The sequence below is a fragment of the Lithobates pipiens genome, unplaced genomic scaffold (genome assembly GCF_037356315.1).
Source record: "Lithobates pipiens isolate NorthernLeopardFrog02 unplaced genomic scaffold, aLitPip1_a1.2 Scaffold_30, whole genome shotgun sequence".
Classification (NCBI taxonomy): domain Eukaryota; kingdom Metazoa; phylum Chordata; class Amphibia; order Anura; family Ranidae; genus Lithobates; species Lithobates pipiens.
The window spans coordinates 148,909,577-148,930,667 of NW_027507791.1; the positions used below are offsets into that span (position 1 = coordinate 148,909,577).

A 21,091-nucleotide genomic window follows, 5' to 3' on the forward strand; every position below is an offset into this window, starting at 1 on the left:
AAACGTCGCCAGATGGTTTGTGATCGTCCTGAAGAATGGAACCTGAGCCGTATTAGGGCTATATATGTTAGCTAGGTTAATGGGTTTGTTGTGTAGGGATCCTTTAATGAAAACGTATCTACCTTGGTCATCAATCATCTTGTCTGTGATTTGAAGAGGGGTGTTTTTAGACACTAGAATGGAGACCCCTTTGGTTTTAGAATTGGGGGTGGTTGAATGGTATCCGGTCGGGTAATGGTAATTGGCAAATTTAGGGACAGATTGAGAACTAAAGTGTGTCTCTTGGATAAAGATAACATCAGCTTTCATAGATTTCATATGAATTAAAAGTTGAGAGTGTTTCTCTGGGGTGTTCAAACCTTTTGCGTTTAGGGATACTACCTTAAGGGAGGTAGAGCCTGGTGATTGTGGAGGTTTAGGCGGGTACATGATGATTGAAAGGGAATTAAATTTGTAGAAGAGAAAGCGGCGAGTGGCGGATCTACAGAGATATTAATGAAAGAAGGAAAGGGTTAGGGAAGAGGGTGAAGTACAAAAAGAGAAAGGGGGGAGGGGGGGTGAGGGGTCGAGGTCACGTGGAGAATACAAGTATATACAGGTAGGTGGGGGGGGGAGCAAGGTAAAACAATTACTGGGGTCAGGAGGTCTAATTAAAACCTTCCTGACTAGGAACAGTACCAGTACGGGTCAGGGAAGTCTCACGGAGATCCCTGTGGCGGAGGGTGGAAGGTGGTCGAGCAAGGAAAAGTGTGGACTCTATATCCCTTGAGGTCAGAAGGGAATGAGGAGGATACCGATAGTGAACAGATCTGATGGCTTTAAAATGGGGAGTGAAAGAGTAGAAAGCAGCACGAGACTGTGGGGGCAGACGTGTACGTATGTGTATGTCGGGGGAATGATCATCTTAACCTTTAGCAGCCTAGGGGAGCTGGGCTGACATCATGAGCTTGGATGGGAACCTGATGACGTAAATACGGAGACCCGGGGTTTCAGGTGTAATAGGAATATAAGGTGCTATCACCTTCCGTAATGTAATAGGAATGTTATGCATCCAGGGAGAGGGAGAAATATCATACATAGAGAATAAACATGTACCCTAGAGTAAGAGGAACAAAATGGTTTACATATGCTGCAGTAACAAGGAAATCATATACCATGAACATAGCAATGAAAACTTTTGCAGTAAAAACATTACGCTATATAAGTCCATCTACCCTTCGAATAATGCAGGCAAGGGGATCTTGCTGACAGTACCAACTTGGTACCGGTAGATAAAGTACATCAGACAGCTGGTATGGAGCCCGGCTGCAGGGCTAAGCAAGGCTAAAGTAGTGAAAAGAGAGGCAATCTGGAGTATTGAGACAGTACCTTTACTCGTGGTGTATGTCCAGCTGATCCATCGGGCACTAAATAAAAGCAAATAGAGAGAAAAAGAAAAGAAAAGAAAAAAGAAGAAAGAGAAAAAACAAAACAAAAGCAGATAAGGGCGATCAAAAAAGCAGGTACATTACAAAAAAAGGATAATGAGGGGGATCGAGCTATTCCATTCCTCGGAAGTTAGCTGAAGGGTTAAGGGAAGGTCCAAAGATAAAAGGCAAGGATGTGGGCCAAAGTATGAGTTAATGAAGAAGTTTGTCATATAGCTCAGCAGCGGTCATACGATAAGTACAATGACTGTGAAGAATTGTGGCAGAGAAGAAGTGGAGAGGGTGGGCAGCAGCCGTGGGGAGAAAGAGATAAGCAAAATGGCTGACGAGTTAACAGCAAAACATGAGCATCTGTGAGATCCTTCTCTTACCAATAGAGCCTGGAGAGGTAGCGATGGACGGAGAGTCTTGTAGCAACAGCAAAACACAGTAAGAGAAAAAAAAAAAAAGACTGAGCAAGCTTCATGTGGCGAAGATAACGTGGTATGAAGTGTAACAAACTGTGATCCAACATGTCTTGACGATATAGGAGGGATCCTTATGATCTTCTTGGTTTCCTGTGGTCAGGAGAGGCAGTGGGGCTGAGGTTACGTAAGTTGCCATGGGCCCGTGGAGAAGAGGCAGGTGGGTGAGCTCTTCTGCGCCTACCTATGTTAAAATTTCCTGCCTCAGCTATGCCTTCCATGGAGTCCACTCTGCGAAGCAAAGGAAGACGGAAGTCACTGTACCAATCAGGAACCTCCATAGGTGGCAAATTAAGGGTGCTGCAGAAGTGTTCCAAATCTTCAGGGACCCTAAGATTGACAGTGTGGCCATTATAGGTGACAGAAAGACAGAGAGGGAATTTCCATCTATAAGGGATTGCACGCGCCCTTAGCAGGTCTAGGATGGGTTTTAGCTCCCTTCTTCTCTGTAAGGTGATTGCTGACAGATCCTGAAATAGTTTAATTTCAGCTCCTTGGTGATGTAGTCGTCCCCCATTTCTGGCTTTTCTCATTATTTCCTCTTTTAAGAGATAGTCAGCTACACAGCAAATAACGTCCCTAGGGGGATCAGTCTCTCTCCCTCTGGGTCTCAAGGCCCTGTGTATGCGCTCCAAGACAATAGGGGTGTCAGGGGGCCTTTCTAGAAGGCCATTAAAGATGGATGTAACTGCGTGCGTGAGCTGTGTGGGTTCTATGGATTCTGGAAGACCTCTTACCCGCACGTTGTGTCTCCTTCCGCGATTATCGAGGTCTTCCAGATGGCGGTTGATGTCTCTGAGATGGATAGCGTGGGATTCGGAGACTTGTTGGACGTGGCAAAGAGTGGTGTCATGGCGGGCCTGCGTCTCTTCAATGTCCTCAACCCTCAGGACCATCGACTGGAAGTCGGCGCGTAGTTCCGCGACTGCAGCTGCAAGAGCTCCCTTGATGTCCGCAGTCATGGCTCGTAAATCCGCGAGGCTAAGTGCCTGCGGGGGTGGCGGGTCAGGAGAGTGAACTTGCGGGCTCCGGCTCCTGGATCTGGGAGCTCCCCTGCCATGCGGAGATGACTCGCGTAGTGTAGCGTGTGGATCGGGCGCTGGGCCTCTAGGCCGCGCCCGGAAGATCTCCGGTATTTGTTGGCTGGCGTGGACGTCTTGGCCCCTGGAAGAACGGGTGGACAGTCCTGAGGAGTTTTGTGGTGTATTCCCCATGTTTTCTGTGGAGTAGGTAGCCGCTGGGATGAACCCTGGACCTCTGGGAGAGAGAGCTTCAGCAGCGTGCGTCCATCTTCCTCGGACACCAAGCCACGCCCCCATCCATTTACTAACCAGGCCCGACCCTGCTTAGCATCCGAGATCAGACGAGATCGAGCGCATTCAGGGTGATGTGGCCGTAGGCGATCTTGCACCCTATTTACAACTCTCTTGACAAAAGCCAAGGTGGTCACCTCTTGCAATCGAGAGGAAAAATACAGCAGGTCGCCAAAGCCAACAACATAATGGAAAAAAGCCTACGGCACCTGGTATTCCCAGGCGGTCTCCCATCCAGGGACTAAACAGGCCCGACCCTGCTTAGCATCCGAGATCAGACGAGATCGAGCGCATTCAGGGTGATGTGGCCATAGGCGATCTTGCACCCTACTTACAACTCTCTTGACAAAAGCCAAGGTGGTCACCTCTTGCAATAGAGAGGAAAAATACAGCAGGTCGCCAAAGCCAACAACATAATGGAGAAAAGCCTACGGCACCTGGTATTCCCAGGCGGTCTCCCATCCAGGGACTAACCAGGCCCGACCCTGCTTAGCATCCGAGATCAGACGAGATCGAGCACATTCAGGGTGATGTGGCCGAAGGCGATCTTGCACCCTACTTACAACTCTCTTGACAAAAGCCAAGGTGGTCACCTCTTGCAAACGAGAGGAAAAAAACAGCAGGTCGCCAAAGCCAACAACATAATGGAAAAAAGCCTACGGCACCTGGTATTCGCAGGCGGTCTCCCATCCAGGTACTAACCAGGCCCGACCCTGCTTAGCATCCGAGATCAGATGAGATCGAGCGCATTCAGGGTGATGTGGCCGTAGGCAATCTTGCACCCTACTTACAACTCTCTTGACAAAAGCCAAGGTGGTCACCTCGGGAAATCGAGAGGAAAAATACAGCAGGTCACCAAAGCCAACAACATAATGGAAAAAAGCCTATGGCACATGGTATTCCCAGGCAGTCTCCCATCCAGGTACTAACCAGGACCGACCCTGCTTAGCTTCCGAGATCAGACGAGATCAAACGCATTCAGGGTGATGTGGCCATAGGCGATCTTTGCACCCTACTTACAACTCTCTTGACAAAAGCCAAGGTGGTCACCTCGGGCAATCGAGAGGAAAAATACAGCAGGTCGCCAAAGCCAACAACATAATGGAAAAAAGCCTACGGCACCTGGTATTCCCAGGTGGTCTCCCATCCAGGTACTAACCAGCCCCGACCCTGCTTAGCATCCGAGATCAGACGAGATCAAGCGCATTCAGGGTGATGTGGCCGTAGGCGATCTTGCACCCTACTTACAACTCTCTTGACAAAAGCCAAGGTGGTCACCTCGGGCAACCAAGAGGAAAAATACAGCAGGTCGCCAAAGCCAACAACATAATGGAAAAAAGCCTACGGCACCTGGTATTCCCAGGCGGTCTCCCATCCAGGTACTGACCAGGCCTGGCCCTGCTTGGCATCTGAGATCAGATGAGATTGAGTGCATTCAGGGTGATGTGGCCGTAGGCAATCCTGCACCCTACTTACAACTCTCTTGACAAAAGCCAAGGTGGTCACCTCGGGCAATCGAGAGGAAAATTACAGCAGGTCGCCAAAGCCAACAACATAATGGAAAAAAGCCTACGGCACCTGGTATTCACAGGCGGTCTCCCATCCAGGTACTAACCAGGCCCGACCCTGCTTAGCATCCGAGATCAGATGAGATCGAGCGCATTCAGGGTGATTTGGCCATAGGCAATCTTGCACCCTACTTACAACTCTCTTGACAAAAGCCAAGGTGGTCACCTCGGGCAATCGAGATGAAAAATACAGCAGGTCGCCAAAGCCAACAACATAATGGAAAAAAGCCTACGGCACCTGGTATTCCCAGGCGGTCTCCCATCAAGGTACTAACCAGGCCCGACGCTGCTTAGCATCCCACATCAGATGAGATCGAGCGCATTCAGGGTGATGTGGCCGTAAGCGATCTTGCACCCTACTTACAACTCTCTTGACAAAAGCCAAGGTGGTCACCTCGGGCAATCGAGAGGAAAAATACAGCAGGTCGCCAAAGCCAACAACATAATGGAAAAAAGCCTACGGCACCTGGTATTCACAGGCGGTCTCCCTTCCAGGTACTAACCAGGACCGACCCTGCTTAGCATCCGAGATCAGATGAGATCGAGCGCATTCAGGGTGATGTGGCCGTAGGCAATCTTGCACCCTACTTACAACTCTCTTGACAAAAGCCAAGGTGGTCACCTCGGGCAATCGAGAGGAAAAATACAGCAGGTCGCCAAAGCCAACAACATAATGGAAAAAGCCTACAGCACCTGGTATTCCCAGGCGGTCTGCCATCCAGGTACTAACCAGGCCCGACCCTGCTTAGCATCCGAGATCAGACGAGATCGAGCACATTCAGGGTGATGTGGCCATAGGCGATCTTGCACCGTACTTACAATTCTCTTGACAAAAGCCAAGGTGGTCACCTCGGGCAATCGAGAGGAAAAATACAGCAGGTCACCAAAGCCAACAACATAATGGAAAAAAGCCTACGGCACCTGGTATTCCCAGGCGGTCTCCCATCCAGGTACTAACCAGGCCCGACCCTGCTTAGCATCCGAGATCAGACGAGATCGAGCGCATTCAGGGTGATGTGGCTGTAGGTGATCTTGCACCCTACTTACAACTCTCTTGACAAAAGCCAAGGTGGTCACCTCGGGCAATCGAGAGGAAAAATACAGCAGGTCGCCAAAGCCAACAACATAATGGAAAAAAGCCTATGGCACCTGGTATTCCCAGGCGGTCTGCCATCCAGGTACTAACCAGGCCCGACCCTGCTTAGCATCCGAGATCAGACGAGATCGAGCGCATTCAGGGTGATGTGGCCGTAGGCCATCTTGCACCCTACTTACAACTCTCTTGACAAAAGCCAAGGTGGTCACCTCGGGCAATCGAGTGGAAAAATACAGCAGGTCGCCAAAGCCAACAACATAATGGAAAAAAGCCTACGGCACCTGGTATTCCCAGGCGGTCTCCCATCCAGGTACTAACCAGGCCAGACCCTGCTTAGCATCCGAGATTAGACGCGATCGAGCGCATTCAGGGTGATGTGGCTGTAGGCGTTCTTGCATTCTACTTACAACTCTCTTGACAAAAGCCAAGGTGGTCACCTCGTGCAATCGAGAGGAAAAATACAGCAGGTCGCCAAAGCCAACAACATAATGGAAAAAAGCCTACGGCACCTGGTATTACCAGGCGGTCTCCCATCCAGGTACTAACAAGGCCCGACCCTGCTTAGCATCCGAGATCAGACGAGATTGAGCGCATTCAGGGTGATGTGGCCATAGGCTATCTTGCACCCTACTTACAACTCTCTTGACAAAAGCCAAGGTGATCACCTCGGGCAATCGAGAGGAAAAATACAGCAGGTCGCCAAAGCCAACAACATAATGGAAAAAAGCCTACGGCACCTGGTATTCCCAGGCGGTCTCCCATCCAGGTACTAACCAGGCCCGACCCTGCTTAGCATCCGAGATCAGACGAGATCGAGCGCATTCAGGGTGATGTGGCCGTAGGCCATCTTGCACCCTACTTACAACTCTCTTGACAAAAGCCAAGGTGGTCACCTCGGGCAATCGAGAGGAAAAATACAGCAGGTCGCCAAAGCCAACAACATAATGGAAAAAAGCCTACGGCACCTGGTATTCCCAGGCGGTCTCCCATCCAGATACTAACCAGGCCCGACCCTGCTTAGCATCCGAGATCACACGAGATCGAGTGCATTCAGGGTGATGTGGCCATAGGCGATCTTTGCACCCTACTTACAACTCTCTTGACAAAAGCCAAGGTGGTCACCTCGGGCAATCGAGTGGAAAAATACAGCAGGTCGCCAAAGCCAACAACATAATGGAAAAAAGCCTACGGCACCTGGTATTCCCAGGCGGTCTCCCATCCAGGTACTAACCAGGCCAGACCCTGCTTAGCATCCGAGATTAGACGCGATCGAGCGCATTCAGGGTGATGTGGCTGTAGGCGTTCTTGCATTCTACTTACAACTCTCTTGACAAAAGCCAAGGTGGTCACCTCGTGCAATCGAGAGGAAAAATACAGCAGGTCGCCAAAGCCAACAACATAATGGAAAAAAGCCTACGGCACCTGGTATTCCCAGGCGGTCTCCCATCCAGGTACTAACAAGGCCCGACCCTGCTTAGCATCCGAGATCAGACGAGATTGAGCGCATTCAGGGTGATGTGGCCATAGGCGATCTTGCACCCTACTTACAACTCTCTTGACAAAAGCCAAGGTGGTCACCTCGGGCAATCGAGAGGAAAAATACAGCAGGTCGCCAAAGCCAACAACATAATGGAAAAAAGCCTACGGCACCTGGTATTCCCAGGCGGTCTCCCATCCAGGTACTAACCAGGCCCGACCCTGCTTAGCATCCGAGATCAGACGAGATTGAGCGCATTCAGGGTGATGTGGCCGTAGGCAATCTTGCACCCTACTTACAACTCTCTTGACAAAAGCCAAGGTGGTCACCTCGGGCAATCGAGAGGAAAAATACAGCAGGTCGCCAAAGCCAACAACATAATGGAAAAAAGCCTACGGCACCTGGTATTCCCAGGCGGTCTCCCATCCAGATACTAAGCAGGCCCGACCCTGCTTAGCATCCGAGATCAGACGAGATCGAGAGCATTCAGGGTGATGTGGCCATAGGCGATCTTTGCACCCTACTTACAACTCTCTTGACAAAAGCCAAGGTGGTCACCTCGGGCAATAGAGAGGAAAAATACAGCAGGTCGCCAAAGCCAACAACATAATGGAAAAAAGCCTACGGCACCTGGTATTGCCAGGCGGTCTCCCATCCAGGTACTAACCAGGCCCGACCCTGCTTAGCATCCGAGATCAGACGAGATCGAGCGCATTCAGGGTGATGTGGCCGTAGGCAATCTTGCACCCTACTTACAACTCTCTTGACAAAAGCCAAGGTGGTCACCTCGGGCAATAGAGAGGAAAAATACAGCAGGTCGCCAAAGCCAACAACATAATGGAAAAAAGCCTACGGCACCTGGTATTCCCAGGCGGTCTCCCATCCAGGTACTAACCAGGCCTGACCCTGCTTAGCATCCGAGATCAGACGAGATCGAGCGCATTCAGGGTGATGTAGGCGTAGGCGATCTTGCACCCTACTTACAACTCTCTTGACAAAAGCCAAGGTGGTCACCTCGGGGAATCGAGAGGAAAAATACAGCAGGTCGCCAAAGCCAACAACATAATGGAAAAAAGCCTACGGCACCTGGTATTCCCAGGCGGTCTCCCATCCAGGTACTAACCAGGCCCGACCCTGCTTAGCATCCGAGATCAGACGAGATCGAGCGCATTCAGGGTGATGTGGCTGTAGGTGATCTTGCACCCTACTTACAACTCTCTTGACAAAAGCCAAGGTGGTCACCTCGGGCAATCGAGAGGAAAAATACAGCAGGTCGCCAAAGCCAACAACATAATGGAAAAAGCCTACAGCACCTGGTATTCCCAGGCGGTCTGCCATCCAGGTACTAACCAGGCCCGACCCTGCTTAGCATCCGAGATCAGACGAGATCGAGCACATTCAGGGTGATGTGGCCATAGGCGATCTTGCACCGTACTTACAATTCTCTTGACAAAAGCCAAGGTGGTCACCTCGGGCAATCGAGAGGAAAAATACAGCAGGTCACCAAAGCCAACAACATAATGGAAAAAAGCCTACGGCACCTGGTATTCCCAGGCGGTCTCCCATCCAGGTACTAACCAGGCCCGACCCTGCTTAGCATCCGAGATCAGACGAGATCGAGCGCATTCAGGGTGATGTGGCTGTAGGTGATCTTGCACCCTACTTACAACTCTCTTGACAAAAGCCAAGGTGGTCACCTCGGGCAATCGAGAGGAAAAATACAGCAGGTCGCCAAAGCCAACAACATAATGGAAAAAAGCCTATGGCACCTGGTATTCCCAGGCGGTCTGCCATCCAGGTACTAACCAGGCCCGACCCTGCTTAGCATCCGAGATCAGACGAGATCGAGCGCATTCAGGGTGATGTGGCCGTAGGCCATCTTGCACCCTACTTACAACTCTCTTGACAAAAGCCAAGGTGGTCACCTCGGGCAATCGAGTGGAAAAATACAGCAGGTCGCCAAAGCCAACAACATAATGGAAAAAAGCCTACGGCACCTGGTATTCCCAGGCGGTCTCCCATCCAGGTACTAACCAGGCCAGACCCTGCTTAGCATCCGAGATTAGACGCGATCGAGCGCATTCAGGGTGATGTGGCTGTAGGCGTTCTTGCATTCTACTTACAACTCTCTTGACAAAAGCCAAGGTGGTCACCTCGTGCAATCGAGAGGAAAAATACAGCAGGTCGCCAAAGCCAACAACATAATGGAAAAAAGCCTACGGCACCTGGTATTACCAGGCGGTCTCCCATCCAGGTACTAACAAGGCCCGACCCTGCTTAGCATCCGAGATCAGACGAGATTGAGCGCATTCAGGGTGATGTGGCCATAGGCTATCTTGCACCCTACTTACAACTCTCTTGACAAAAGCCAAGGTGATCACCTCGGGCAATCGAGAGGAAAAATACAGCAGGTCGCCAAAGCCAACAACATAATGGAAAAAAGCCTACGGCACCTGGTATTCCCAGGCGGTCTCCCATCCAGGTACTAACCAGGCCCGACCCTGCTTAGCATCCGAGATCAGACGAGATCGAGCGCATTCAGGGTGATGTGGCCGTAGGCCATCTTGCACCCTACTTACAACTCTCTTGACAAAAGCCAAGGTGGTCACCTCGGGCAATCGAGAGGAAAAATACAGCAGGTCGCCAAAGCCAACAACATAATGGAAAAAAGCCTACGGCACCTGGTATTCCCAGGCGGTCTCCCATCCAGATACTAACCAGGCCCGACCCTGCTTAGCATCCGAGATCACACGAGATCGAGTGCATTCAGGGTGATGTGGCCATAGGCGATCTTTGCACCCTACTTACAACTCTCTTGACAAAAGCCAAGGTGGTCACCTCGGGCAATCGAGTGGAAAAATACAGCAGGTCGCCAAAGCCAACAACATAATGGAAAAAAGCCTACGGCACCTGGTATTCCCAGGCGGTCTCCCATCCAGGTACTAACCAGGCCAGACCCTGCTTAGCATCCGAGATTAGACGCGATCGAGCGCATTCAGGGTGATGTGGCTGTAGGCGTTCTTGCATTCTACTTACAACTCTCTTGACAAAAGCCAAGGTGGTCACCTCGTGCAATCGAGAGGAAAAATACAGCAGGTCGCCAAAGCCAACAACATAATGGAAAAAAGCCTACGGCACCTGGTATTCCCAGGCGGTCTCCCATCCAGGTACTAACAAGGCCCGACCCTGCTTAGCATCCGAGATCAGACGAGATTGAGCGCATTCAGGGTGATGTGGCCATAGGCGATCTTGCACCCTACTTACAACTCTCTTGACAAAAGCCAAGGTGGTCACCTCGGGCAATCGAGAGGAAAAATACAGCAGGTCGCCAAAGCCAACAACATAATGGAAAAAAGCCTACGGCACCTGGTATTCCCAGGCGGTCTCCCATCCAGGTACTAACCAGGCCCGACCCTGCTTAGCATCCGAGATCAGACGAGATTGAGCGCATTCAGGGTGATGTGGCCGTAGGCAATCTTGCACCCTACTTACAACTCTCTTGACAAAAGCCAAGGTGGTCACCTCGGGCAATCGAGAGGAAAAATACAGCAGGTCGCCAAAGCCAACAACATAATGGAAAAAAGCCTACGGCACCTGGTATTCCCAGGCGGTCTCCCATCCAGATACTAAGCAGGCCCGACCCTGCTTAGCATCCGAGATCAGACGAGATCGAGAGCATTCAGGGTGATGTGGCCATAGGCGATCTTTGCACCCTACTTACAACTCTCTTGACAAAAGCCAAGGTGGTCACCTCGGGCAATAGAGAGGAAAAATACAGCAGGTCGCCAAAGCCAACAACATAATGGAAAAAAGCCTACGGCACCTGGTATTGCCAGGCGGTCTCCCATCCAGGTACTAACCAGGCCCGACCCTGCTTAGCATCCGAGATCAGACGAGATCGAGCGCATTCAGGGTGATGTGGCCGTAGGCAATCTTGCACCCTACTTACAACTCTCTTGACAAAAGCCAAGGTGGTCACCTCGGGCAATAGAGAGGAAAAATACAGCAGGTCGCCAAAGCCAACAACATAATGGAAAAAAGCCTACGGCACCTGGTATTCCCAGGCGGTCTCCCATCCAGGTACTAACCAGGCCTGACCCTGCTTAGCATCCGAGATCAGACGAGATCGAGCGCATTCAGGGTGATGTAGGCGTAGGCGATCTTGCACCCTACTTACAACTCTCTTGACAAAAGCCAAGGTGGTCACCTCGGGGAATCGAGAGGAAAAATACAGCAGGTCGCCAAAGCCAACAACATAATGGAAAAAAGCCTACGGCACCTGGTATTCCCAGGCGGTCTCCCATCCAGGTACTAACCAGGCCCGACCCTGCTTAGCATCCAAGATCAGACGAGATCGAGCGCATTCAGGGCGATGTGGCCGTAGGCGATCTGGCACCCTACTTACAACTCTCTTGACAAAAGCCAAGGTGGTCACCTCGGGCTATCGAGAGATAAAATACAGCAGGTCGCCAAAGCCAACAACATAATGGAAAAAAGCCTACGGCACCTGGTATTCCCAGGCGGTCTCCCATCCAGATACTAACCAGGCCCGACCCTGCTTAGCATCCGAGATCAGATGAGATCGAGTGCATTCAGGGTGATGTGGCCATAGGCGATCTTTGCATCCTACTTACAACTCTCTTGACAAAAGCCAAGGTGGTCACCTCGGGCAATAGAGAGGAAAAATACAGCAGGTCGCCAAAGCCAACAACATAATGGAAAAAAGCCTATGGCACCTGGTATTGCCAGGCGGTCTCCCATCCAGGTACTAACCAGGCCCGACCCTGCTTAGCATCCGAGATCAGACGAGATCGCGCGCATTCAGGGTGATGTGGCCGTAGGCAATCTTGCACCCTACTTACAACTCTCTTGACAAAAGCCAAGGTGGTCACCTCGGGCAATCGAGAGGAAAAATACAGCAGGTCGCCAAAGCCAACAACATAATGGAAAAAAGCCTACGGCACCTGGTATTCCCAGGCGGTCTCCCATCCAGGTACTAACCAGGCCCGACCCTGCTTAGCATCCGAGATCAGACGAGATCGAACGCATTCAGGGCGATGTGGCCGTAGGGAATCTGGCACCCTACTTACAACTCTCTTGACAAAAGCCAAGGTGGTCACCTCGGGCAATCGAGAGATAAAATACAGCAAGTCGCCAAAGCCAACAACATAATGGAAAAAAGCCTACGGCACCTGGTATTCCCAGGCGGTCTCCCATCCAGATACTAACCAGGCCCGACCCTGCTTAGCATCAGAGATCAGACGAGATCGAGCGCATTCAGGGTGATGTGGCCATAGGCGATCTTTGCACCCTACTTACAACTCTCTTGACAAAAGCCAAGGTGGTCACCTCGGGCAATAGAGAGGAAAAATACAGCAGGTCGCCAAAGCCAGCAACATAATGGAAAAAAGCCTACGGCACCTGGTATTCCCAGGCGGTCTACCATCCAGGTACTAAGCAGGCCCGACCCTGCTTAGCATCCAAGATCAGACGAGATCAAGCGCATTCAGGGTGATGTGGCCGTAGGCAATCTGGCACCCTACTTACAACTCTCTTGACAAAAGCCAAGGTGGTCACCTCGGGCAATAGAGAGGAAAATTACAGCAGGTCGCCAAAGCCAACAACATAATGGAAAAAAGCCAACGGCACCTGGTATTCCCAGGCGGTCTCCCATCCAGGTACTAACCAGGCCCGACCCTACTTAGTATCCGAGATCAGACGAGATCGAGCGCATTCAGGGTGATGTGGCCGTAGGCGTTCTGGCACCCTACTTACAACTCTCTTGACAAAAGCCAAGGTGGTCACCTCGGGCAATCGAGAGGAAAAATACAGCAGGTCGCCAAAGCCAACAACATAATGGAAAAAAGCCTACGCCACCTGGTATTCCCAGGCGGTCTCCCATCCAGGTACTAACCAGGCCTGACCCTGCTTAGCATGCGAGATCAGACGAGATCGAGCGCATTCAGGGTGATGTGGCCGTAGGCGATCTTGCACCCTACTTACAACTCTCTTGACAAAAGCCAAGGTGGTCACCTCAGGCAATCGAGAGGAAAAATACAGCAGGTCGCCAAAGCCAACAACATAATGGAAAAAAGCCTACGGCACCTGGAATTCCCAGGCGGTCTCCCATTCAGGTACTAACCAGGCACGACCCTGCTTAGCATCCGAGATCAGACGAGATCGAGCACATACAGCGTGATGTGGCCGTGGCCGATCTTGCACCCTACTTACAACTCTCTTGACAAAAGCCAAGGTGGTCACCTCGGGCAATCGAGAGGAAAAATACAGCAGGTCGCCAAAGCCAACAACATAATGGAAAAAAGCCTACGGCACCTGGTATTCCCAGGCGGTCTCCCATCCAGGTACTAACCAGGCCCAACCCTGCTTAGCATCCGAGATCAGACGAGATCGAGCGCATTCAGGGTGATGTGCCCGTAGGCGATCTTGCACCCTACTTACAACTCTCTTGACAAAAGCCAAGGTGGTCACCTCGGGCAATCGAGAGGAAAAATACAGCAGGTCGCCAAAGCCAACAACATAATGGAAAAAAGCCTACGGCACCTGGTATTCTCAGGCGGTCTCCCATCCAGGTACTAACCAGGCCCGACGCTGATTAGCATCCGAGATCAGACAAGATCGAGCGCATTCAGGGTGATGTGGCAGTAGGCAATCTTGCACCCTACTTACAACTCTCTTGACAAAAGCCAAGGTGGTCACCTCGGGCAATTGAGAGGAAAAATACAGCAGGTCGCCAAAGCCAACAACATAATGGGAAAAAGCCTACAGCACCTGGTATTCCCAGGCGGTCTCCCATCCAGGTACTAACCAGGCCCGACCCTGCTTAGAATCCGAGATCAGATGAGATCGAGCGCATTCAGGGTGATGTGGCCGTAGGCCATCTTGCACCCTACTTACAACTCTCTTGACAAAAGCCAAGGTGGTCACCTCGGGCAATCGAGAGGAAAAATACAGCAGGTCGCCAAAGCCAACAACATAATGGAAAAAAGCCTACGGCACCTGGTATTCCCAGGCGGTCTCCCATCCAGGTACTAGCCAGGCCTGACCCTGCTTAGCATCCGAGATCAGATGAGATTGAGCGCATTCAGGGTGATGTGGCCGTAGGAGATCTTGCACCCTACTTACAACTCTCTTGACAAAAGCCAAGGTGGTCACCTCGGGCAATCGAGAAGAAAAATACAGCAGGTCGCCAAAGCCAACAACATAATGGAAAAAAGCCTACGGCACCTGGTATTCCCAGGCGGTCTCCCATCCAGGTACTAACCAGGCCCGACCCTGCTTAGCATCCGAGATCAGACAAGATCGAGCGCATTCAGCGTGATGTGGCTGTGGCTGATCTTGCACCCTACTTACAACTCTCTTGACAAAAGCCAAGGTGGTCACCTCGGGCAATCGAGAGGAAAAATACAGCAGGTCGCCAAAGCCAACAACATAATGGAAAAAAGCCTACGGCACCTGGTATTCCCAGGCGGTCTCCCATCCAGGTACTAACCAGGCCCAACCCTGCTTAGCATCCGAGATCAGACGAGATCGAGCGCATTCAGGGTGATGTGACCGTAGGCGATCTTGCACCCTACTTACAACTCTCTTGACAAAAGCCAAGGTGGTCACCTCGGGCAATCGAGAGGAAAAATACAGCAGGTCGCCAAAGCCAACAACATAACGGAAAAAAGCCTACGGCACCTGGTATTCTCAGGCGGTCTCCCATCCAGGTACTAACCAGGCCCGACCCTGCTTAGCATCCGAGATCAGACAAGATCGAGCGCATTCAGGGTGATGTGGCAGTAGGCAATCTTGCACCCTACTTACAACTCTCTTGACAAAAGCCAAGGTGGTCACCTCGGGCAATCGAGAGGAAAAATACAGCAGGTCGCCAAAGCCAACAACATAATGGGAAAAAGCCTACGGCACCTGGTATTCCCAGGCGGTCTCCCATCCAGGTACTAGCCAGGCCTGACCCTACTTAGCATCCGAGATCAGATGAGATTGAGCGCATTCAGGGTGATGTAGCCGTAAGAGATCTTGCACCCTACTTACAACTCTCTTGACAAAAGCCAAGGTTGTCACCTCGGGCAATCGAGAGGAAAAATAGAGCAGGTCGCCAAAGCCAACAACATAATGGAAAAAAGCCTACGGCACCTGGTATTCCCAGGCGGTCTCCCATCCAGGTACTAACCAGGCCCGACTCTGCTTAGCATCCGAGATCAGACGAGATCGAGCGTATTCAGGGTGATATGGCCGTAGGCGATCTTGCACCCTATTTACAACTCTCTTGACAAAAGCCAAGGTGGTCACCTCGGGCAATCGAGAGGAAAAATACAGCAGGTCGCCAAAGCCAACAACATAATGGAAAAAAGCCTACGGCACCTGGTATTCCCAGGCGGTCTCCCATCCAGGTACTAACCAGGCCTGACCCTGCTTAGCATCCGAGTTCAGACGAGATCGAGCGCATTCAGGGTGATGTGGCCGTAGGCAATCTTTGCACCCTACTTACAACTCTCTTGACAAAAGCCAAGGTGGTCACCTCGGGCAATCGAGAGGAAAAATACAGCAGGTCGCCAAAGCCAACAACATAATGGAAAAAAGCCTACGGCACCTGGTATTCCCAGGCGGTCTCCCATTGAGGTACTAACCAGGCCCAACCCTGCTTGGCATCCGAGATCAGACGAGATCGAGCGCATTCAGGGTGATGTGGCCGTAGGCGATCTTGCACACTACTTACAACTCTCTTGACAAAAGCCAAGGTGGTCACCTCGGGCAATCGAGGGGAAAAATACAGCAGGTCGCCAAAGCCAATAACATAATGGAAAAAAGCCTACGGCACCTGGTATTCCCAGGCGGTCTCCCATCCAGGTACTAACCAGGCCCGACCCTGCTTAGCATCCGAGATCAGACGAGATCGAGCGCATTCAGGGTGATGTGGCCGTAGGCGATCTTGCACACTACTTACAACTCTCTTGACAAAAGCCAAGGTGGTCACCTCGGGCAATCGAGAGGAAAAATACAGCAGGTCGCCAAAGCCAACAACATAATGGAAAAAAGCCTACGGCACCTAGTATTCCCATTCGTTAGCCCATCCAGGTACTAATCAGGCTCGACCCTGCTTAGCATCTGAGATCAGACGAGATCGAGCGCATTCAGGGTGATGTGGCCATAGGCGATCTTGCACCCTACTTACAACTCTTTTGACAAAAGCCAAGGTGGTCACCTCAGGCAATCGATAAGAAAAATACAGCAGGTCGCCAAAGCCAACAACATAATGGAAAAAAGCCTACGGCACCTGGTATTCCGAGGCGGTCTCCCATGCAGGTACTAACCAGGCCCGACCCTGCTTAGCATCCGAGATCAGACGAGATCGAGCGCATTCAGGGTGATGTGGCCGTAGGCGATCTTGCACCCTACTTACAACTCTCTTGACAAAAGCCAAGGTGGTCACCTCGTGCAATCGAGAGGAAAAATACAGCAGGTCGCCAAAGCCAACAACATAATGGAAAAAAGCCTACGGCACCTGGTATTCTCAGGCGGTCTCCCATCCAGGTACTAACCAGGCCCGACCCTGCTTAGCATCCGAGATCAGACAAGATCGAGCGCATTCAGGGTGATGTGGCAGTAGGCAATCTTGCACCCTACTTACAACTCTCTTGACAAAAGCCAAGGTGGTCACCTCGGGCAATCGAGAGGAAAAATACAGCAGGTCGCCAAAGCCAACAACATAATGGGAAAAAGCCTACGGCACCTGGTATTCCCAGGCGGTCTCCCATCCAGGTACTAACCAGGCCCGACCCTGCTTAGCATCCGAGATCAGACGAGATCGAGCGCATTCAGGGTGATGTGGCCGTAGGCAATCTTTGCACCCTACTTAAGACTCTCTTGACAAAAGCCAAGGTGGTCATCTCGGCCAATTGAGAGGAAAAATACAGCAGGTCGCCAAAGCCAACAACATAATGGAAAAAAGCCTACAGCACCTGGTATTCCCAGGCGGTCTCCCATCCAGGTACTAACCAGGCCCGACCCTGCTTAGCATCCGAGATAAGACAAGATCGAGTGCATTAAGGGTGATGTCGCCGTAGGCAATCTTGCACCCTACTTACAACTCTCTTGACAAAAGCCAAGGTGGTCACCTCGGGCAATCGAGAGGAAAAATACAGCAGGTCGCCAAAGCCAACAACATAATGGAAAAAAGCCTACGGCACCTGGTACTCCCAGGCGGTCTCCCATCCAGGTACTAACCAGACCCGACCCTGCGTAGCATCCGAGATCAGACGAGATCAAGCGCATTCAGGGTGATGTGGCTGTAGGCGATCTTGCACCCTACTTACAACTCTCTTGACAAAAGCCAAGGTGGTCACCTCGGGCAATCGAGAGGAAAAATACAGCAGGTCGCCAAAGCCAACAACATAATGGAAAAAAGCCTACGGCACCTGGTATTCCCAGGCGGTCTCCCATACAGGTATTAACCAGGCCCGACCCTGCTTAGCATCCGAGATCAGATGAGATCGAACGCATTCAGGGTGATGTGGCCGTAGGCGATCTTGCACACTACTTACAACTCTCTTGACAAAAGCCAAGGTGGTCACCTCGGGCAATAGAGAGGAAAAATACAGCAGGTCGCCAAAGCCAACAACATAATGGAAAAAAGCCTACGGCACCTGGTATTCCCAGGCGGTCTCCCATCCAGGTACTAACCAGGCCCAACCCTGCTTAGCATCCGAGATCAGACGAGATCAAGTGCATTCAGGGTGATGTGGCTGTAGGCGATCTTGCACCCTACTTACAACTCTCTTGACAAAAGCCAAGGTGGTCACCTCTTGCAATAGAGAGGAAAAATACAGCAGGTCGCCAAAGCCAACAACATAATGGAAAAAAGCCTACGGCACCTGGTATTCCCAGGCGGTCTCCCATCCAGGTACTAACCAGGCCCGACCCTGCTTAGCATCCGAGATCAGACGAGATCGAGCGCATTCAGGGTGATGTAGCCGTAGGCGATCTGGCACCCTACTTACAACTCTCTTGACAAAAGCCAAGGTGGTCACCTTGGGCAATCGAGAGGAAAAATACAGCAGGTCGCCAAAGCCAACAACATAATGGAAAAAAGCCTACGGCACCTGGTATTCCCAGTTGGTCTCCCATCCAGGTACTAACCAGGCCCGACCCTGCTTAGCTTCCGAGATCAGACGAGATCAAACGCATTCAGGGTGATGTGGCCATAGGCAATCTTTGCACCCTACTTACAACTCTCTTGACAAAAGCCAAGGTGGTCACCTCGGGCAATCGAGAGGAAAAATACAGCAGGTCGCCAAAGCCAACAACATAATGGAAAAAAGCCTACGGCACCTGGTACTCCCAGGCGGTCTCCCATCCAGGTACTAACCAGACCCGACCCTGCGTAGCATCCGAGATCAGACGAGATCAAGCGCATTCAGGGTGATGTGGCTGTAGGCGATCTTGCACCCTACTTACAACTCTCTTGACAAAAGCCAAGGTGGTCACCTCGGGCAATCGAGAGGAAAAATACAGCAGGTCGCCAAAGCCAACAACATAATGGAAAAAAGCCTACGGCACCTGGTATTCCCAGGCGGTCTCCCATACAGGTATTAACCAGGCCCGACCCTGCTTAGCATCCGAGATCAGATGAGATCGAACGCATTCAGGGTGATGTGGCCGTAGGCGATCTTGCACACTACTTACAACTCTCTTGACAAAAGCCAAGGTGGTCACCTCGGGCAATAGAGAGGAAAAATACAGCAGGTCGCCAAAGCCAACAACATAATGGAAAAAAGCCTACGGCACCTGGTATTCCCAGGCGGTCTCCCATCCAGGTACTAACCAGGCCCAACCCTGCTTAGCATCCGAGATCAGACGAGATCAAGTGCATTCAGGGTGATGTGGCTGTAGGCGATCTTGCACCCTACTTACAACTCTCTTGACAAAAGCCAAGGTGGTCACCTCTTGCAATAGAGAGGAAAAATACAGCAGGTCGCCAAAGCCAACAACATAATGGAAAAAAGCCTACGGCACCTGGTATTCCCAGGCGGTCTCCCATCCAGGTACTAACCAGGCCCGACCCTGCTTAGCATCCGAGATCAGACGAGATCGAGCGCATTCAGGGTGATGTAGCCGTAGGCGATCTGGCACCCTACTTACAACTCTCTTGACAAAAGCCAAGGTGGTCACCTTGGGCAATCGAGAGGAAAAATACAGCAGGTCGCCAAAGCCAACAACATAATGGAAAAAAGCCTACGGCACCTGGTATTCCCAGTTGGTCTCCCATCCAGGTACTAACCAGGCCCGACCCTGCTTAGCTTCCGAGATCAGACGAGATCAAACGCATTCAGGGTGATGTGGCCATAGGCAATCTTTGCACCCTACTTACAACTCTCTTGACAAAAGCCAAGGTGGTCACCTCGGGCAATCGAGAGGAAAAATACAGCAGGTCGCCAAAGCCAACAACATAATGGAAAAAAGCCTACGGCACCTGGTATTCCCAGGCGGTCTCCCATCCAGGTACTAACCAGGCCCGACCCTGCTTAGCATCCGAGATCAGACGAGATTGAGCGCATTCAGGGTGATGTGGCCGTAGGCGATCTTGCCCCCTACTTACAACTCTCTTGAAAAAAGCCAAGGTGGTCACCTCGGGCAATCAAGAGGAAAAATACAGCAGGTCGCCAAAGCCAACAACATAATGGAAAAAAGCCTACGGCACCTGGTATTCCCAGGCGGTCTCCCATCCAGGTACTAACCAGGCCCGACCCTGCTTAGCATCCGAGATCAGACGAGATTGTGCGCATTCAGGGTGATGTGGCTGTAGGCAATCTTGAACCCTACTTACAACTCTCTTGACAAAAGCCAAGGTGGTCACCTCTTGCAATCGAGAGGAAAAATACAGCAGGTCGCCAAAGCCAACAACATAATGGAAAAAAGCCTACGGCACCTGGTATTCCCAGGCGGTCTCCCATCCAGGTACTAACCAGGCCCGACCCTGCTTAGCATCCGAGATCAGACGAGATCGAGCGCATTCAGGGTGATGTGGCCATAGGCGATCTTGCACCCTACTTACAACTCTCTTGACAAAAGCCAAGGTGGTCACCTCGGGGAATCGAGAGGAAAAATACAGCAGGTCGCCAAAGCCAACAACATAATGGAAAAAAGCCTACGACACCTGGTATTCCCAGGCGGTCTCCCATCCAGGTACTAACCAGGCCCGACCCTGCTTAGCATCCGAGATCAGACGAGATCGAGCGCATTCAGGGTGATGTGGCCGTAGGTGATCTTGCACCCTACTTACAACTCTCTTGACAAAAGCCAAGGTGGTCACCTCGGGCAATCGAGAGGAAAATTACAGCAGGTCGCCAAAGCCAACAACATAATGGAAAAAAGCCTACGGCACCTGGTATTCCCAGGCGGTCTCCCATCCAGGTACTAACCAGGCCGGACCCTGCTTAGCATCCGAGATCAGACGAGATCGAGCGCATTCAGGGTGATGTGGCTGTAGGTGATCTTGCACCCTACTTACAACTCTCTTGACAAAAGCCAAGGTGGTCACCTCTTGCAATCGAGAGGAAAAATACAGCAGGTCGCCAAAGCCAACAACATAATGGAAAAAAGCCTACGGCACCTGGTATTCCCAGGCGGTCTCCCATCCAGGTACTAACCAGGCCCGACCCTGCTTAGCATCCGAGATCAGACGAGATCGAACGCATTTAGGGTGATGTGGCCGTAGGCGATCTT

General features: G+C 51.4%; 47 non-coding genes and 31 pseudogenes across 47 annotated transcripts; all 78 read right to left on the minus strand.

Annotated features, from left to right (window-relative positions):
* Positions 1-3,401: 3,401 nt before the first annotated feature.
* On the minus strand, positions 3,402-3,520 carry LOC143954124 (5S ribosomal RNA). Its single transcript, XR_013269143.1, has one exon. It is a non-coding gene; the product is annotated as a 5S ribosomal RNA (ribosomal RNA).
* A 109-nt stretch (positions 3,521-3,629) lies between these two features.
* LOC143954900 (5S ribosomal RNA) lies at positions 3,630-3,748 on the minus strand (annotated as a pseudogene).
* Positions 3,749-3,857: 109 nt separating this feature from the next.
* On the minus strand, positions 3,858-3,976 carry LOC143950339 (5S ribosomal RNA). The gene has a single exon (XR_013265750.1). It is a non-coding gene; the product is annotated as a 5S ribosomal RNA (ribosomal RNA).
* Positions 3,977-4,085: 109 nt separating this feature from the next.
* On the minus strand, positions 4,086-4,204 carry LOC143946331 (5S ribosomal RNA; annotated as a pseudogene).
* Positions 4,205-4,314: 110 nt separating this feature from the next.
* On the minus strand, positions 4,315-4,433 carry LOC143954403 (5S ribosomal RNA). The gene has a single exon (XR_013269398.1). It is a non-coding gene; the product is annotated as a 5S ribosomal RNA (ribosomal RNA).
* Positions 4,434-4,542: 109 nt separating this feature from the next.
* Positions 4,543-4,661, minus strand: LOC143946456 (5S ribosomal RNA; annotated as a pseudogene).
* A 109-nt stretch (positions 4,662-4,770) lies between these two features.
* LOC143950978 (5S ribosomal RNA) lies at positions 4,771-4,889 on the minus strand. Its single transcript, XR_013266293.1, has one exon. It is a non-coding gene; the product is annotated as a 5S ribosomal RNA (ribosomal RNA).
* Positions 4,890-4,998: 109 nt separating this feature from the next.
* Positions 4,999-5,117, minus strand: LOC143947343 (5S ribosomal RNA; annotated as a pseudogene).
* A 109-nt stretch (positions 5,118-5,226) lies between these two features.
* On the minus strand, positions 5,227-5,345 carry LOC143954454 (5S ribosomal RNA). Its single transcript, XR_013269444.1, has one exon. It is a non-coding gene; the product is annotated as a 5S ribosomal RNA (ribosomal RNA).
* Positions 5,346-5,453: 108 nt separating this feature from the next.
* On the minus strand, positions 5,454-5,572 carry LOC143953936 (5S ribosomal RNA). The gene has a single exon (XR_013268972.1). It is a non-coding gene; the product is annotated as a 5S ribosomal RNA (ribosomal RNA).
* A 109-nt stretch (positions 5,573-5,681) lies between these two features.
* Positions 5,682-5,800, minus strand: LOC143953301 (5S ribosomal RNA). The gene has a single exon (XR_013268396.1). It is a non-coding gene; the product is annotated as a 5S ribosomal RNA (ribosomal RNA).
* Positions 5,801-5,909: 109 nt separating this feature from the next.
* LOC143953638 (5S ribosomal RNA) lies at positions 5,910-6,028 on the minus strand. The gene has a single exon (XR_013268701.1). It is a non-coding gene; the product is annotated as a 5S ribosomal RNA (ribosomal RNA).
* A 109-nt stretch (positions 6,029-6,137) lies between these two features.
* Positions 6,138-6,256, minus strand: LOC143946730 (5S ribosomal RNA; annotated as a pseudogene).
* Positions 6,257-6,365: 109 nt separating this feature from the next.
* On the minus strand, positions 6,366-6,484 carry LOC143947103 (5S ribosomal RNA; annotated as a pseudogene).
* A 109-nt stretch (positions 6,485-6,593) lies between these two features.
* On the minus strand, positions 6,594-6,712 carry LOC143951550 (5S ribosomal RNA). Its single transcript, XR_013266811.1, has one exon. It is a non-coding gene; the product is annotated as a 5S ribosomal RNA (ribosomal RNA).
* A 109-nt stretch (positions 6,713-6,821) lies between these two features.
* LOC143952284 (5S ribosomal RNA) lies at positions 6,822-6,940 on the minus strand. The gene has a single exon (XR_013267476.1). It is a non-coding gene; the product is annotated as a 5S ribosomal RNA (ribosomal RNA).
* A 110-nt stretch (positions 6,941-7,050) lies between these two features.
* Positions 7,051-7,169, minus strand: LOC143946731 (5S ribosomal RNA; annotated as a pseudogene).
* A 109-nt stretch (positions 7,170-7,278) lies between these two features.
* LOC143944736 (5S ribosomal RNA) lies at positions 7,279-7,397 on the minus strand (annotated as a pseudogene).
* Positions 7,398-7,506: 109 nt separating this feature from the next.
* On the minus strand, positions 7,507-7,625 carry LOC143951955 (5S ribosomal RNA). The gene has a single exon (XR_013267179.1). It is a non-coding gene; the product is annotated as a 5S ribosomal RNA (ribosomal RNA).
* A 109-nt stretch (positions 7,626-7,734) lies between these two features.
* On the minus strand, positions 7,735-7,853 carry LOC143954280 (5S ribosomal RNA). The gene has a single exon (XR_013269286.1). It is a non-coding gene; the product is annotated as a 5S ribosomal RNA (ribosomal RNA).
* Positions 7,854-7,963: 110 nt separating this feature from the next.
* Positions 7,964-8,082, minus strand: LOC143952663 (5S ribosomal RNA). The gene has a single exon (XR_013267818.1). It is a non-coding gene; the product is annotated as a 5S ribosomal RNA (ribosomal RNA).
* Positions 8,083-8,191: 109 nt separating this feature from the next.
* LOC143944143 (5S ribosomal RNA) lies at positions 8,192-8,310 on the minus strand (annotated as a pseudogene).
* Positions 8,311-8,419: 109 nt separating this feature from the next.
* On the minus strand, positions 8,420-8,538 carry LOC143953302 (5S ribosomal RNA). The gene has a single exon (XR_013268397.1). It is a non-coding gene; the product is annotated as a 5S ribosomal RNA (ribosomal RNA).
* Positions 8,539-8,646: 108 nt separating this feature from the next.
* LOC143953937 (5S ribosomal RNA) lies at positions 8,647-8,765 on the minus strand. The gene has a single exon (XR_013268973.1). It is a non-coding gene; the product is annotated as a 5S ribosomal RNA (ribosomal RNA).
* A 109-nt stretch (positions 8,766-8,874) lies between these two features.
* Positions 8,875-8,993, minus strand: LOC143953303 (5S ribosomal RNA). Its single transcript, XR_013268398.1, has one exon. It is a non-coding gene; the product is annotated as a 5S ribosomal RNA (ribosomal RNA).
* A 109-nt stretch (positions 8,994-9,102) lies between these two features.
* LOC143953639 (5S ribosomal RNA) lies at positions 9,103-9,221 on the minus strand. The gene has a single exon (XR_013268702.1). It is a non-coding gene; the product is annotated as a 5S ribosomal RNA (ribosomal RNA).
* A 109-nt stretch (positions 9,222-9,330) lies between these two features.
* Positions 9,331-9,449, minus strand: LOC143946732 (5S ribosomal RNA; annotated as a pseudogene).
* Positions 9,450-9,558: 109 nt separating this feature from the next.
* On the minus strand, positions 9,559-9,677 carry LOC143947104 (5S ribosomal RNA; annotated as a pseudogene).
* Positions 9,678-9,786: 109 nt separating this feature from the next.
* LOC143951562 (5S ribosomal RNA) lies at positions 9,787-9,905 on the minus strand. The gene has a single exon (XR_013266822.1). It is a non-coding gene; the product is annotated as a 5S ribosomal RNA (ribosomal RNA).
* A 109-nt stretch (positions 9,906-10,014) lies between these two features.
* Positions 10,015-10,133, minus strand: LOC143952285 (5S ribosomal RNA). The gene has a single exon (XR_013267477.1). It is a non-coding gene; the product is annotated as a 5S ribosomal RNA (ribosomal RNA).
* A 110-nt stretch (positions 10,134-10,243) lies between these two features.
* Positions 10,244-10,362, minus strand: LOC143946733 (5S ribosomal RNA; annotated as a pseudogene).
* A 109-nt stretch (positions 10,363-10,471) lies between these two features.
* On the minus strand, positions 10,472-10,590 carry LOC143944737 (5S ribosomal RNA; annotated as a pseudogene).
* A 109-nt stretch (positions 10,591-10,699) lies between these two features.
* Positions 10,700-10,818, minus strand: LOC143951956 (5S ribosomal RNA). Its single transcript, XR_013267180.1, has one exon. It is a non-coding gene; the product is annotated as a 5S ribosomal RNA (ribosomal RNA).
* Positions 10,819-10,927: 109 nt separating this feature from the next.
* Positions 10,928-11,046, minus strand: LOC143954281 (5S ribosomal RNA). Its single transcript, XR_013269287.1, has one exon. It is a non-coding gene; the product is annotated as a 5S ribosomal RNA (ribosomal RNA).
* A 110-nt stretch (positions 11,047-11,156) lies between these two features.
* LOC143952664 (5S ribosomal RNA) lies at positions 11,157-11,275 on the minus strand. Its single transcript, XR_013267819.1, has one exon. It is a non-coding gene; the product is annotated as a 5S ribosomal RNA (ribosomal RNA).
* A 109-nt stretch (positions 11,276-11,384) lies between these two features.
* Positions 11,385-11,503, minus strand: LOC143944145 (5S ribosomal RNA; annotated as a pseudogene).
* A 109-nt stretch (positions 11,504-11,612) lies between these two features.
* LOC143950938 (5S ribosomal RNA) lies at positions 11,613-11,731 on the minus strand. The gene has a single exon (XR_013266257.1). It is a non-coding gene; the product is annotated as a 5S ribosomal RNA (ribosomal RNA).
* A 109-nt stretch (positions 11,732-11,840) lies between these two features.
* On the minus strand, positions 11,841-11,959 carry LOC143947920 (5S ribosomal RNA). Its single transcript, XR_013265349.1, has one exon. It is a non-coding gene; the product is annotated as a 5S ribosomal RNA (ribosomal RNA).
* Positions 11,960-12,069: 110 nt separating this feature from the next.
* Positions 12,070-12,188, minus strand: LOC143944337 (5S ribosomal RNA; annotated as a pseudogene).
* A 109-nt stretch (positions 12,189-12,297) lies between these two features.
* Positions 12,298-12,416, minus strand: LOC143953512 (5S ribosomal RNA). The gene has a single exon (XR_013268587.1). It is a non-coding gene; the product is annotated as a 5S ribosomal RNA (ribosomal RNA).
* Positions 12,417-12,525: 109 nt separating this feature from the next.
* On the minus strand, positions 12,526-12,644 carry LOC143954768 (5S ribosomal RNA). The gene has a single exon (XR_013269726.1). It is a non-coding gene; the product is annotated as a 5S ribosomal RNA (ribosomal RNA).
* Positions 12,645-12,754: 110 nt separating this feature from the next.
* On the minus strand, positions 12,755-12,873 carry LOC143944926 (5S ribosomal RNA; annotated as a pseudogene).
* Positions 12,874-12,982: 109 nt separating this feature from the next.
* On the minus strand, positions 12,983-13,101 carry LOC143943539 (5S ribosomal RNA; annotated as a pseudogene).
* A 109-nt stretch (positions 13,102-13,210) lies between these two features.
* On the minus strand, positions 13,211-13,329 carry LOC143944529 (5S ribosomal RNA; annotated as a pseudogene).
* Positions 13,330-13,438: 109 nt separating this feature from the next.
* On the minus strand, positions 13,439-13,557 carry LOC143947051 (5S ribosomal RNA; annotated as a pseudogene).
* Positions 13,558-13,666: 109 nt separating this feature from the next.
* LOC143950719 (5S ribosomal RNA) lies at positions 13,667-13,785 on the minus strand. The gene has a single exon (XR_013266060.1). It is a non-coding gene; the product is annotated as a 5S ribosomal RNA (ribosomal RNA).
* A 109-nt stretch (positions 13,786-13,894) lies between these two features.
* LOC143947828 (5S ribosomal RNA) lies at positions 13,895-14,013 on the minus strand (annotated as a pseudogene).
* A 109-nt stretch (positions 14,014-14,122) lies between these two features.
* LOC143951631 (5S ribosomal RNA) lies at positions 14,123-14,241 on the minus strand. Its single transcript, XR_013266885.1, has one exon. It is a non-coding gene; the product is annotated as a 5S ribosomal RNA (ribosomal RNA).
* A 109-nt stretch (positions 14,242-14,350) lies between these two features.
* Positions 14,351-14,469, minus strand: LOC143944508 (5S ribosomal RNA; annotated as a pseudogene).
* A 109-nt stretch (positions 14,470-14,578) lies between these two features.
* On the minus strand, positions 14,579-14,697 carry LOC143948236 (5S ribosomal RNA; annotated as a pseudogene).
* Positions 14,698-14,806: 109 nt separating this feature from the next.
* Positions 14,807-14,925, minus strand: LOC143954628 (5S ribosomal RNA). The gene has a single exon (XR_013269602.1). It is a non-coding gene; the product is annotated as a 5S ribosomal RNA (ribosomal RNA).
* Positions 14,926-15,034: 109 nt separating this feature from the next.
* Positions 15,035-15,153, minus strand: LOC143944814 (5S ribosomal RNA; annotated as a pseudogene).
* Positions 15,154-15,262: 109 nt separating this feature from the next.
* LOC143947141 (5S ribosomal RNA) lies at positions 15,263-15,381 on the minus strand (annotated as a pseudogene).
* Positions 15,382-15,490: 109 nt separating this feature from the next.
* LOC143948594 (5S ribosomal RNA) lies at positions 15,491-15,609 on the minus strand. The gene has a single exon (XR_013265410.1). It is a non-coding gene; the product is annotated as a 5S ribosomal RNA (ribosomal RNA).
* Positions 15,610-15,718: 109 nt separating this feature from the next.
* On the minus strand, positions 15,719-15,837 carry LOC143950673 (5S ribosomal RNA). Its single transcript, XR_013266019.1, has one exon. It is a non-coding gene; the product is annotated as a 5S ribosomal RNA (ribosomal RNA).
* A 110-nt stretch (positions 15,838-15,947) lies between these two features.
* Positions 15,948-16,066, minus strand: LOC143951227 (5S ribosomal RNA). Its single transcript, XR_013266519.1, has one exon. It is a non-coding gene; the product is annotated as a 5S ribosomal RNA (ribosomal RNA).
* A 109-nt stretch (positions 16,067-16,175) lies between these two features.
* LOC143951574 (5S ribosomal RNA) lies at positions 16,176-16,294 on the minus strand. The gene has a single exon (XR_013266833.1). It is a non-coding gene; the product is annotated as a 5S ribosomal RNA (ribosomal RNA).
* Positions 16,295-16,403: 109 nt separating this feature from the next.
* Positions 16,404-16,522, minus strand: LOC143947692 (5S ribosomal RNA; annotated as a pseudogene).
* A 109-nt stretch (positions 16,523-16,631) lies between these two features.
* Positions 16,632-16,750, minus strand: LOC143952473 (5S ribosomal RNA). Its single transcript, XR_013267647.1, has one exon. It is a non-coding gene; the product is annotated as a 5S ribosomal RNA (ribosomal RNA).
* A 109-nt stretch (positions 16,751-16,859) lies between these two features.
* On the minus strand, positions 16,860-16,978 carry LOC143944816 (5S ribosomal RNA; annotated as a pseudogene).
* A 109-nt stretch (positions 16,979-17,087) lies between these two features.
* Positions 17,088-17,206, minus strand: LOC143951586 (5S ribosomal RNA). The gene has a single exon (XR_013266844.1). It is a non-coding gene; the product is annotated as a 5S ribosomal RNA (ribosomal RNA).
* A 110-nt stretch (positions 17,207-17,316) lies between these two features.
* On the minus strand, positions 17,317-17,435 carry LOC143945794 (5S ribosomal RNA; annotated as a pseudogene).
* Positions 17,436-17,544: 109 nt separating this feature from the next.
* On the minus strand, positions 17,545-17,663 carry LOC143946695 (5S ribosomal RNA; annotated as a pseudogene).
* A 109-nt stretch (positions 17,664-17,772) lies between these two features.
* On the minus strand, positions 17,773-17,891 carry LOC143954351 (5S ribosomal RNA). Its single transcript, XR_013269351.1, has one exon. It is a non-coding gene; the product is annotated as a 5S ribosomal RNA (ribosomal RNA).
* A 109-nt stretch (positions 17,892-18,000) lies between these two features.
* LOC143951263 (5S ribosomal RNA) lies at positions 18,001-18,119 on the minus strand. Its single transcript, XR_013266551.1, has one exon. It is a non-coding gene; the product is annotated as a 5S ribosomal RNA (ribosomal RNA).
* A 109-nt stretch (positions 18,120-18,228) lies between these two features.
* On the minus strand, positions 18,229-18,347 carry LOC143947723 (5S ribosomal RNA). The gene has a single exon (XR_013265331.1). It is a non-coding gene; the product is annotated as a 5S ribosomal RNA (ribosomal RNA).
* A 109-nt stretch (positions 18,348-18,456) lies between these two features.
* LOC143952494 (5S ribosomal RNA) lies at positions 18,457-18,575 on the minus strand. The gene has a single exon (XR_013267665.1). It is a non-coding gene; the product is annotated as a 5S ribosomal RNA (ribosomal RNA).
* A 110-nt stretch (positions 18,576-18,685) lies between these two features.
* LOC143946697 (5S ribosomal RNA) lies at positions 18,686-18,804 on the minus strand (annotated as a pseudogene).
* Positions 18,805-18,913: 109 nt separating this feature from the next.
* LOC143954352 (5S ribosomal RNA) lies at positions 18,914-19,032 on the minus strand. The gene has a single exon (XR_013269352.1). It is a non-coding gene; the product is annotated as a 5S ribosomal RNA (ribosomal RNA).
* Positions 19,033-19,141: 109 nt separating this feature from the next.
* LOC143951264 (5S ribosomal RNA) lies at positions 19,142-19,260 on the minus strand. Its single transcript, XR_013266552.1, has one exon. It is a non-coding gene; the product is annotated as a 5S ribosomal RNA (ribosomal RNA).
* Positions 19,261-19,369: 109 nt separating this feature from the next.
* LOC143947736 (5S ribosomal RNA) lies at positions 19,370-19,488 on the minus strand. The gene has a single exon (XR_013265332.1). It is a non-coding gene; the product is annotated as a 5S ribosomal RNA (ribosomal RNA).
* Positions 19,489-19,597: 109 nt separating this feature from the next.
* Positions 19,598-19,716, minus strand: LOC143952496 (5S ribosomal RNA). The gene has a single exon (XR_013267667.1). It is a non-coding gene; the product is annotated as a 5S ribosomal RNA (ribosomal RNA).
* Positions 19,717-19,826: 110 nt separating this feature from the next.
* Positions 19,827-19,945, minus strand: LOC143951958 (5S ribosomal RNA). Its single transcript, XR_013267181.1, has one exon. It is a non-coding gene; the product is annotated as a 5S ribosomal RNA (ribosomal RNA).
* Positions 19,946-20,054: 109 nt separating this feature from the next.
* On the minus strand, positions 20,055-20,173 carry LOC143944505 (5S ribosomal RNA; annotated as a pseudogene).
* Positions 20,174-20,282: 109 nt separating this feature from the next.
* Positions 20,283-20,401, minus strand: LOC143946079 (5S ribosomal RNA). The gene has a single exon (XR_013265177.1). It is a non-coding gene; the product is annotated as a 5S ribosomal RNA (ribosomal RNA).
* A 109-nt stretch (positions 20,402-20,510) lies between these two features.
* On the minus strand, positions 20,511-20,629 carry LOC143951799 (5S ribosomal RNA). Its single transcript, XR_013267037.1, has one exon. It is a non-coding gene; the product is annotated as a 5S ribosomal RNA (ribosomal RNA).
* Positions 20,630-20,738: 109 nt separating this feature from the next.
* Positions 20,739-20,857, minus strand: LOC143945328 (5S ribosomal RNA; annotated as a pseudogene).
* Positions 20,858-20,966: 109 nt separating this feature from the next.
* On the minus strand, positions 20,967-21,085 carry LOC143953175 (5S ribosomal RNA). Its single transcript, XR_013268281.1, has one exon. It is a non-coding gene; the product is annotated as a 5S ribosomal RNA (ribosomal RNA).
* Between the last annotated feature and the right edge of the window lie 6 nt (positions 21,086-21,091).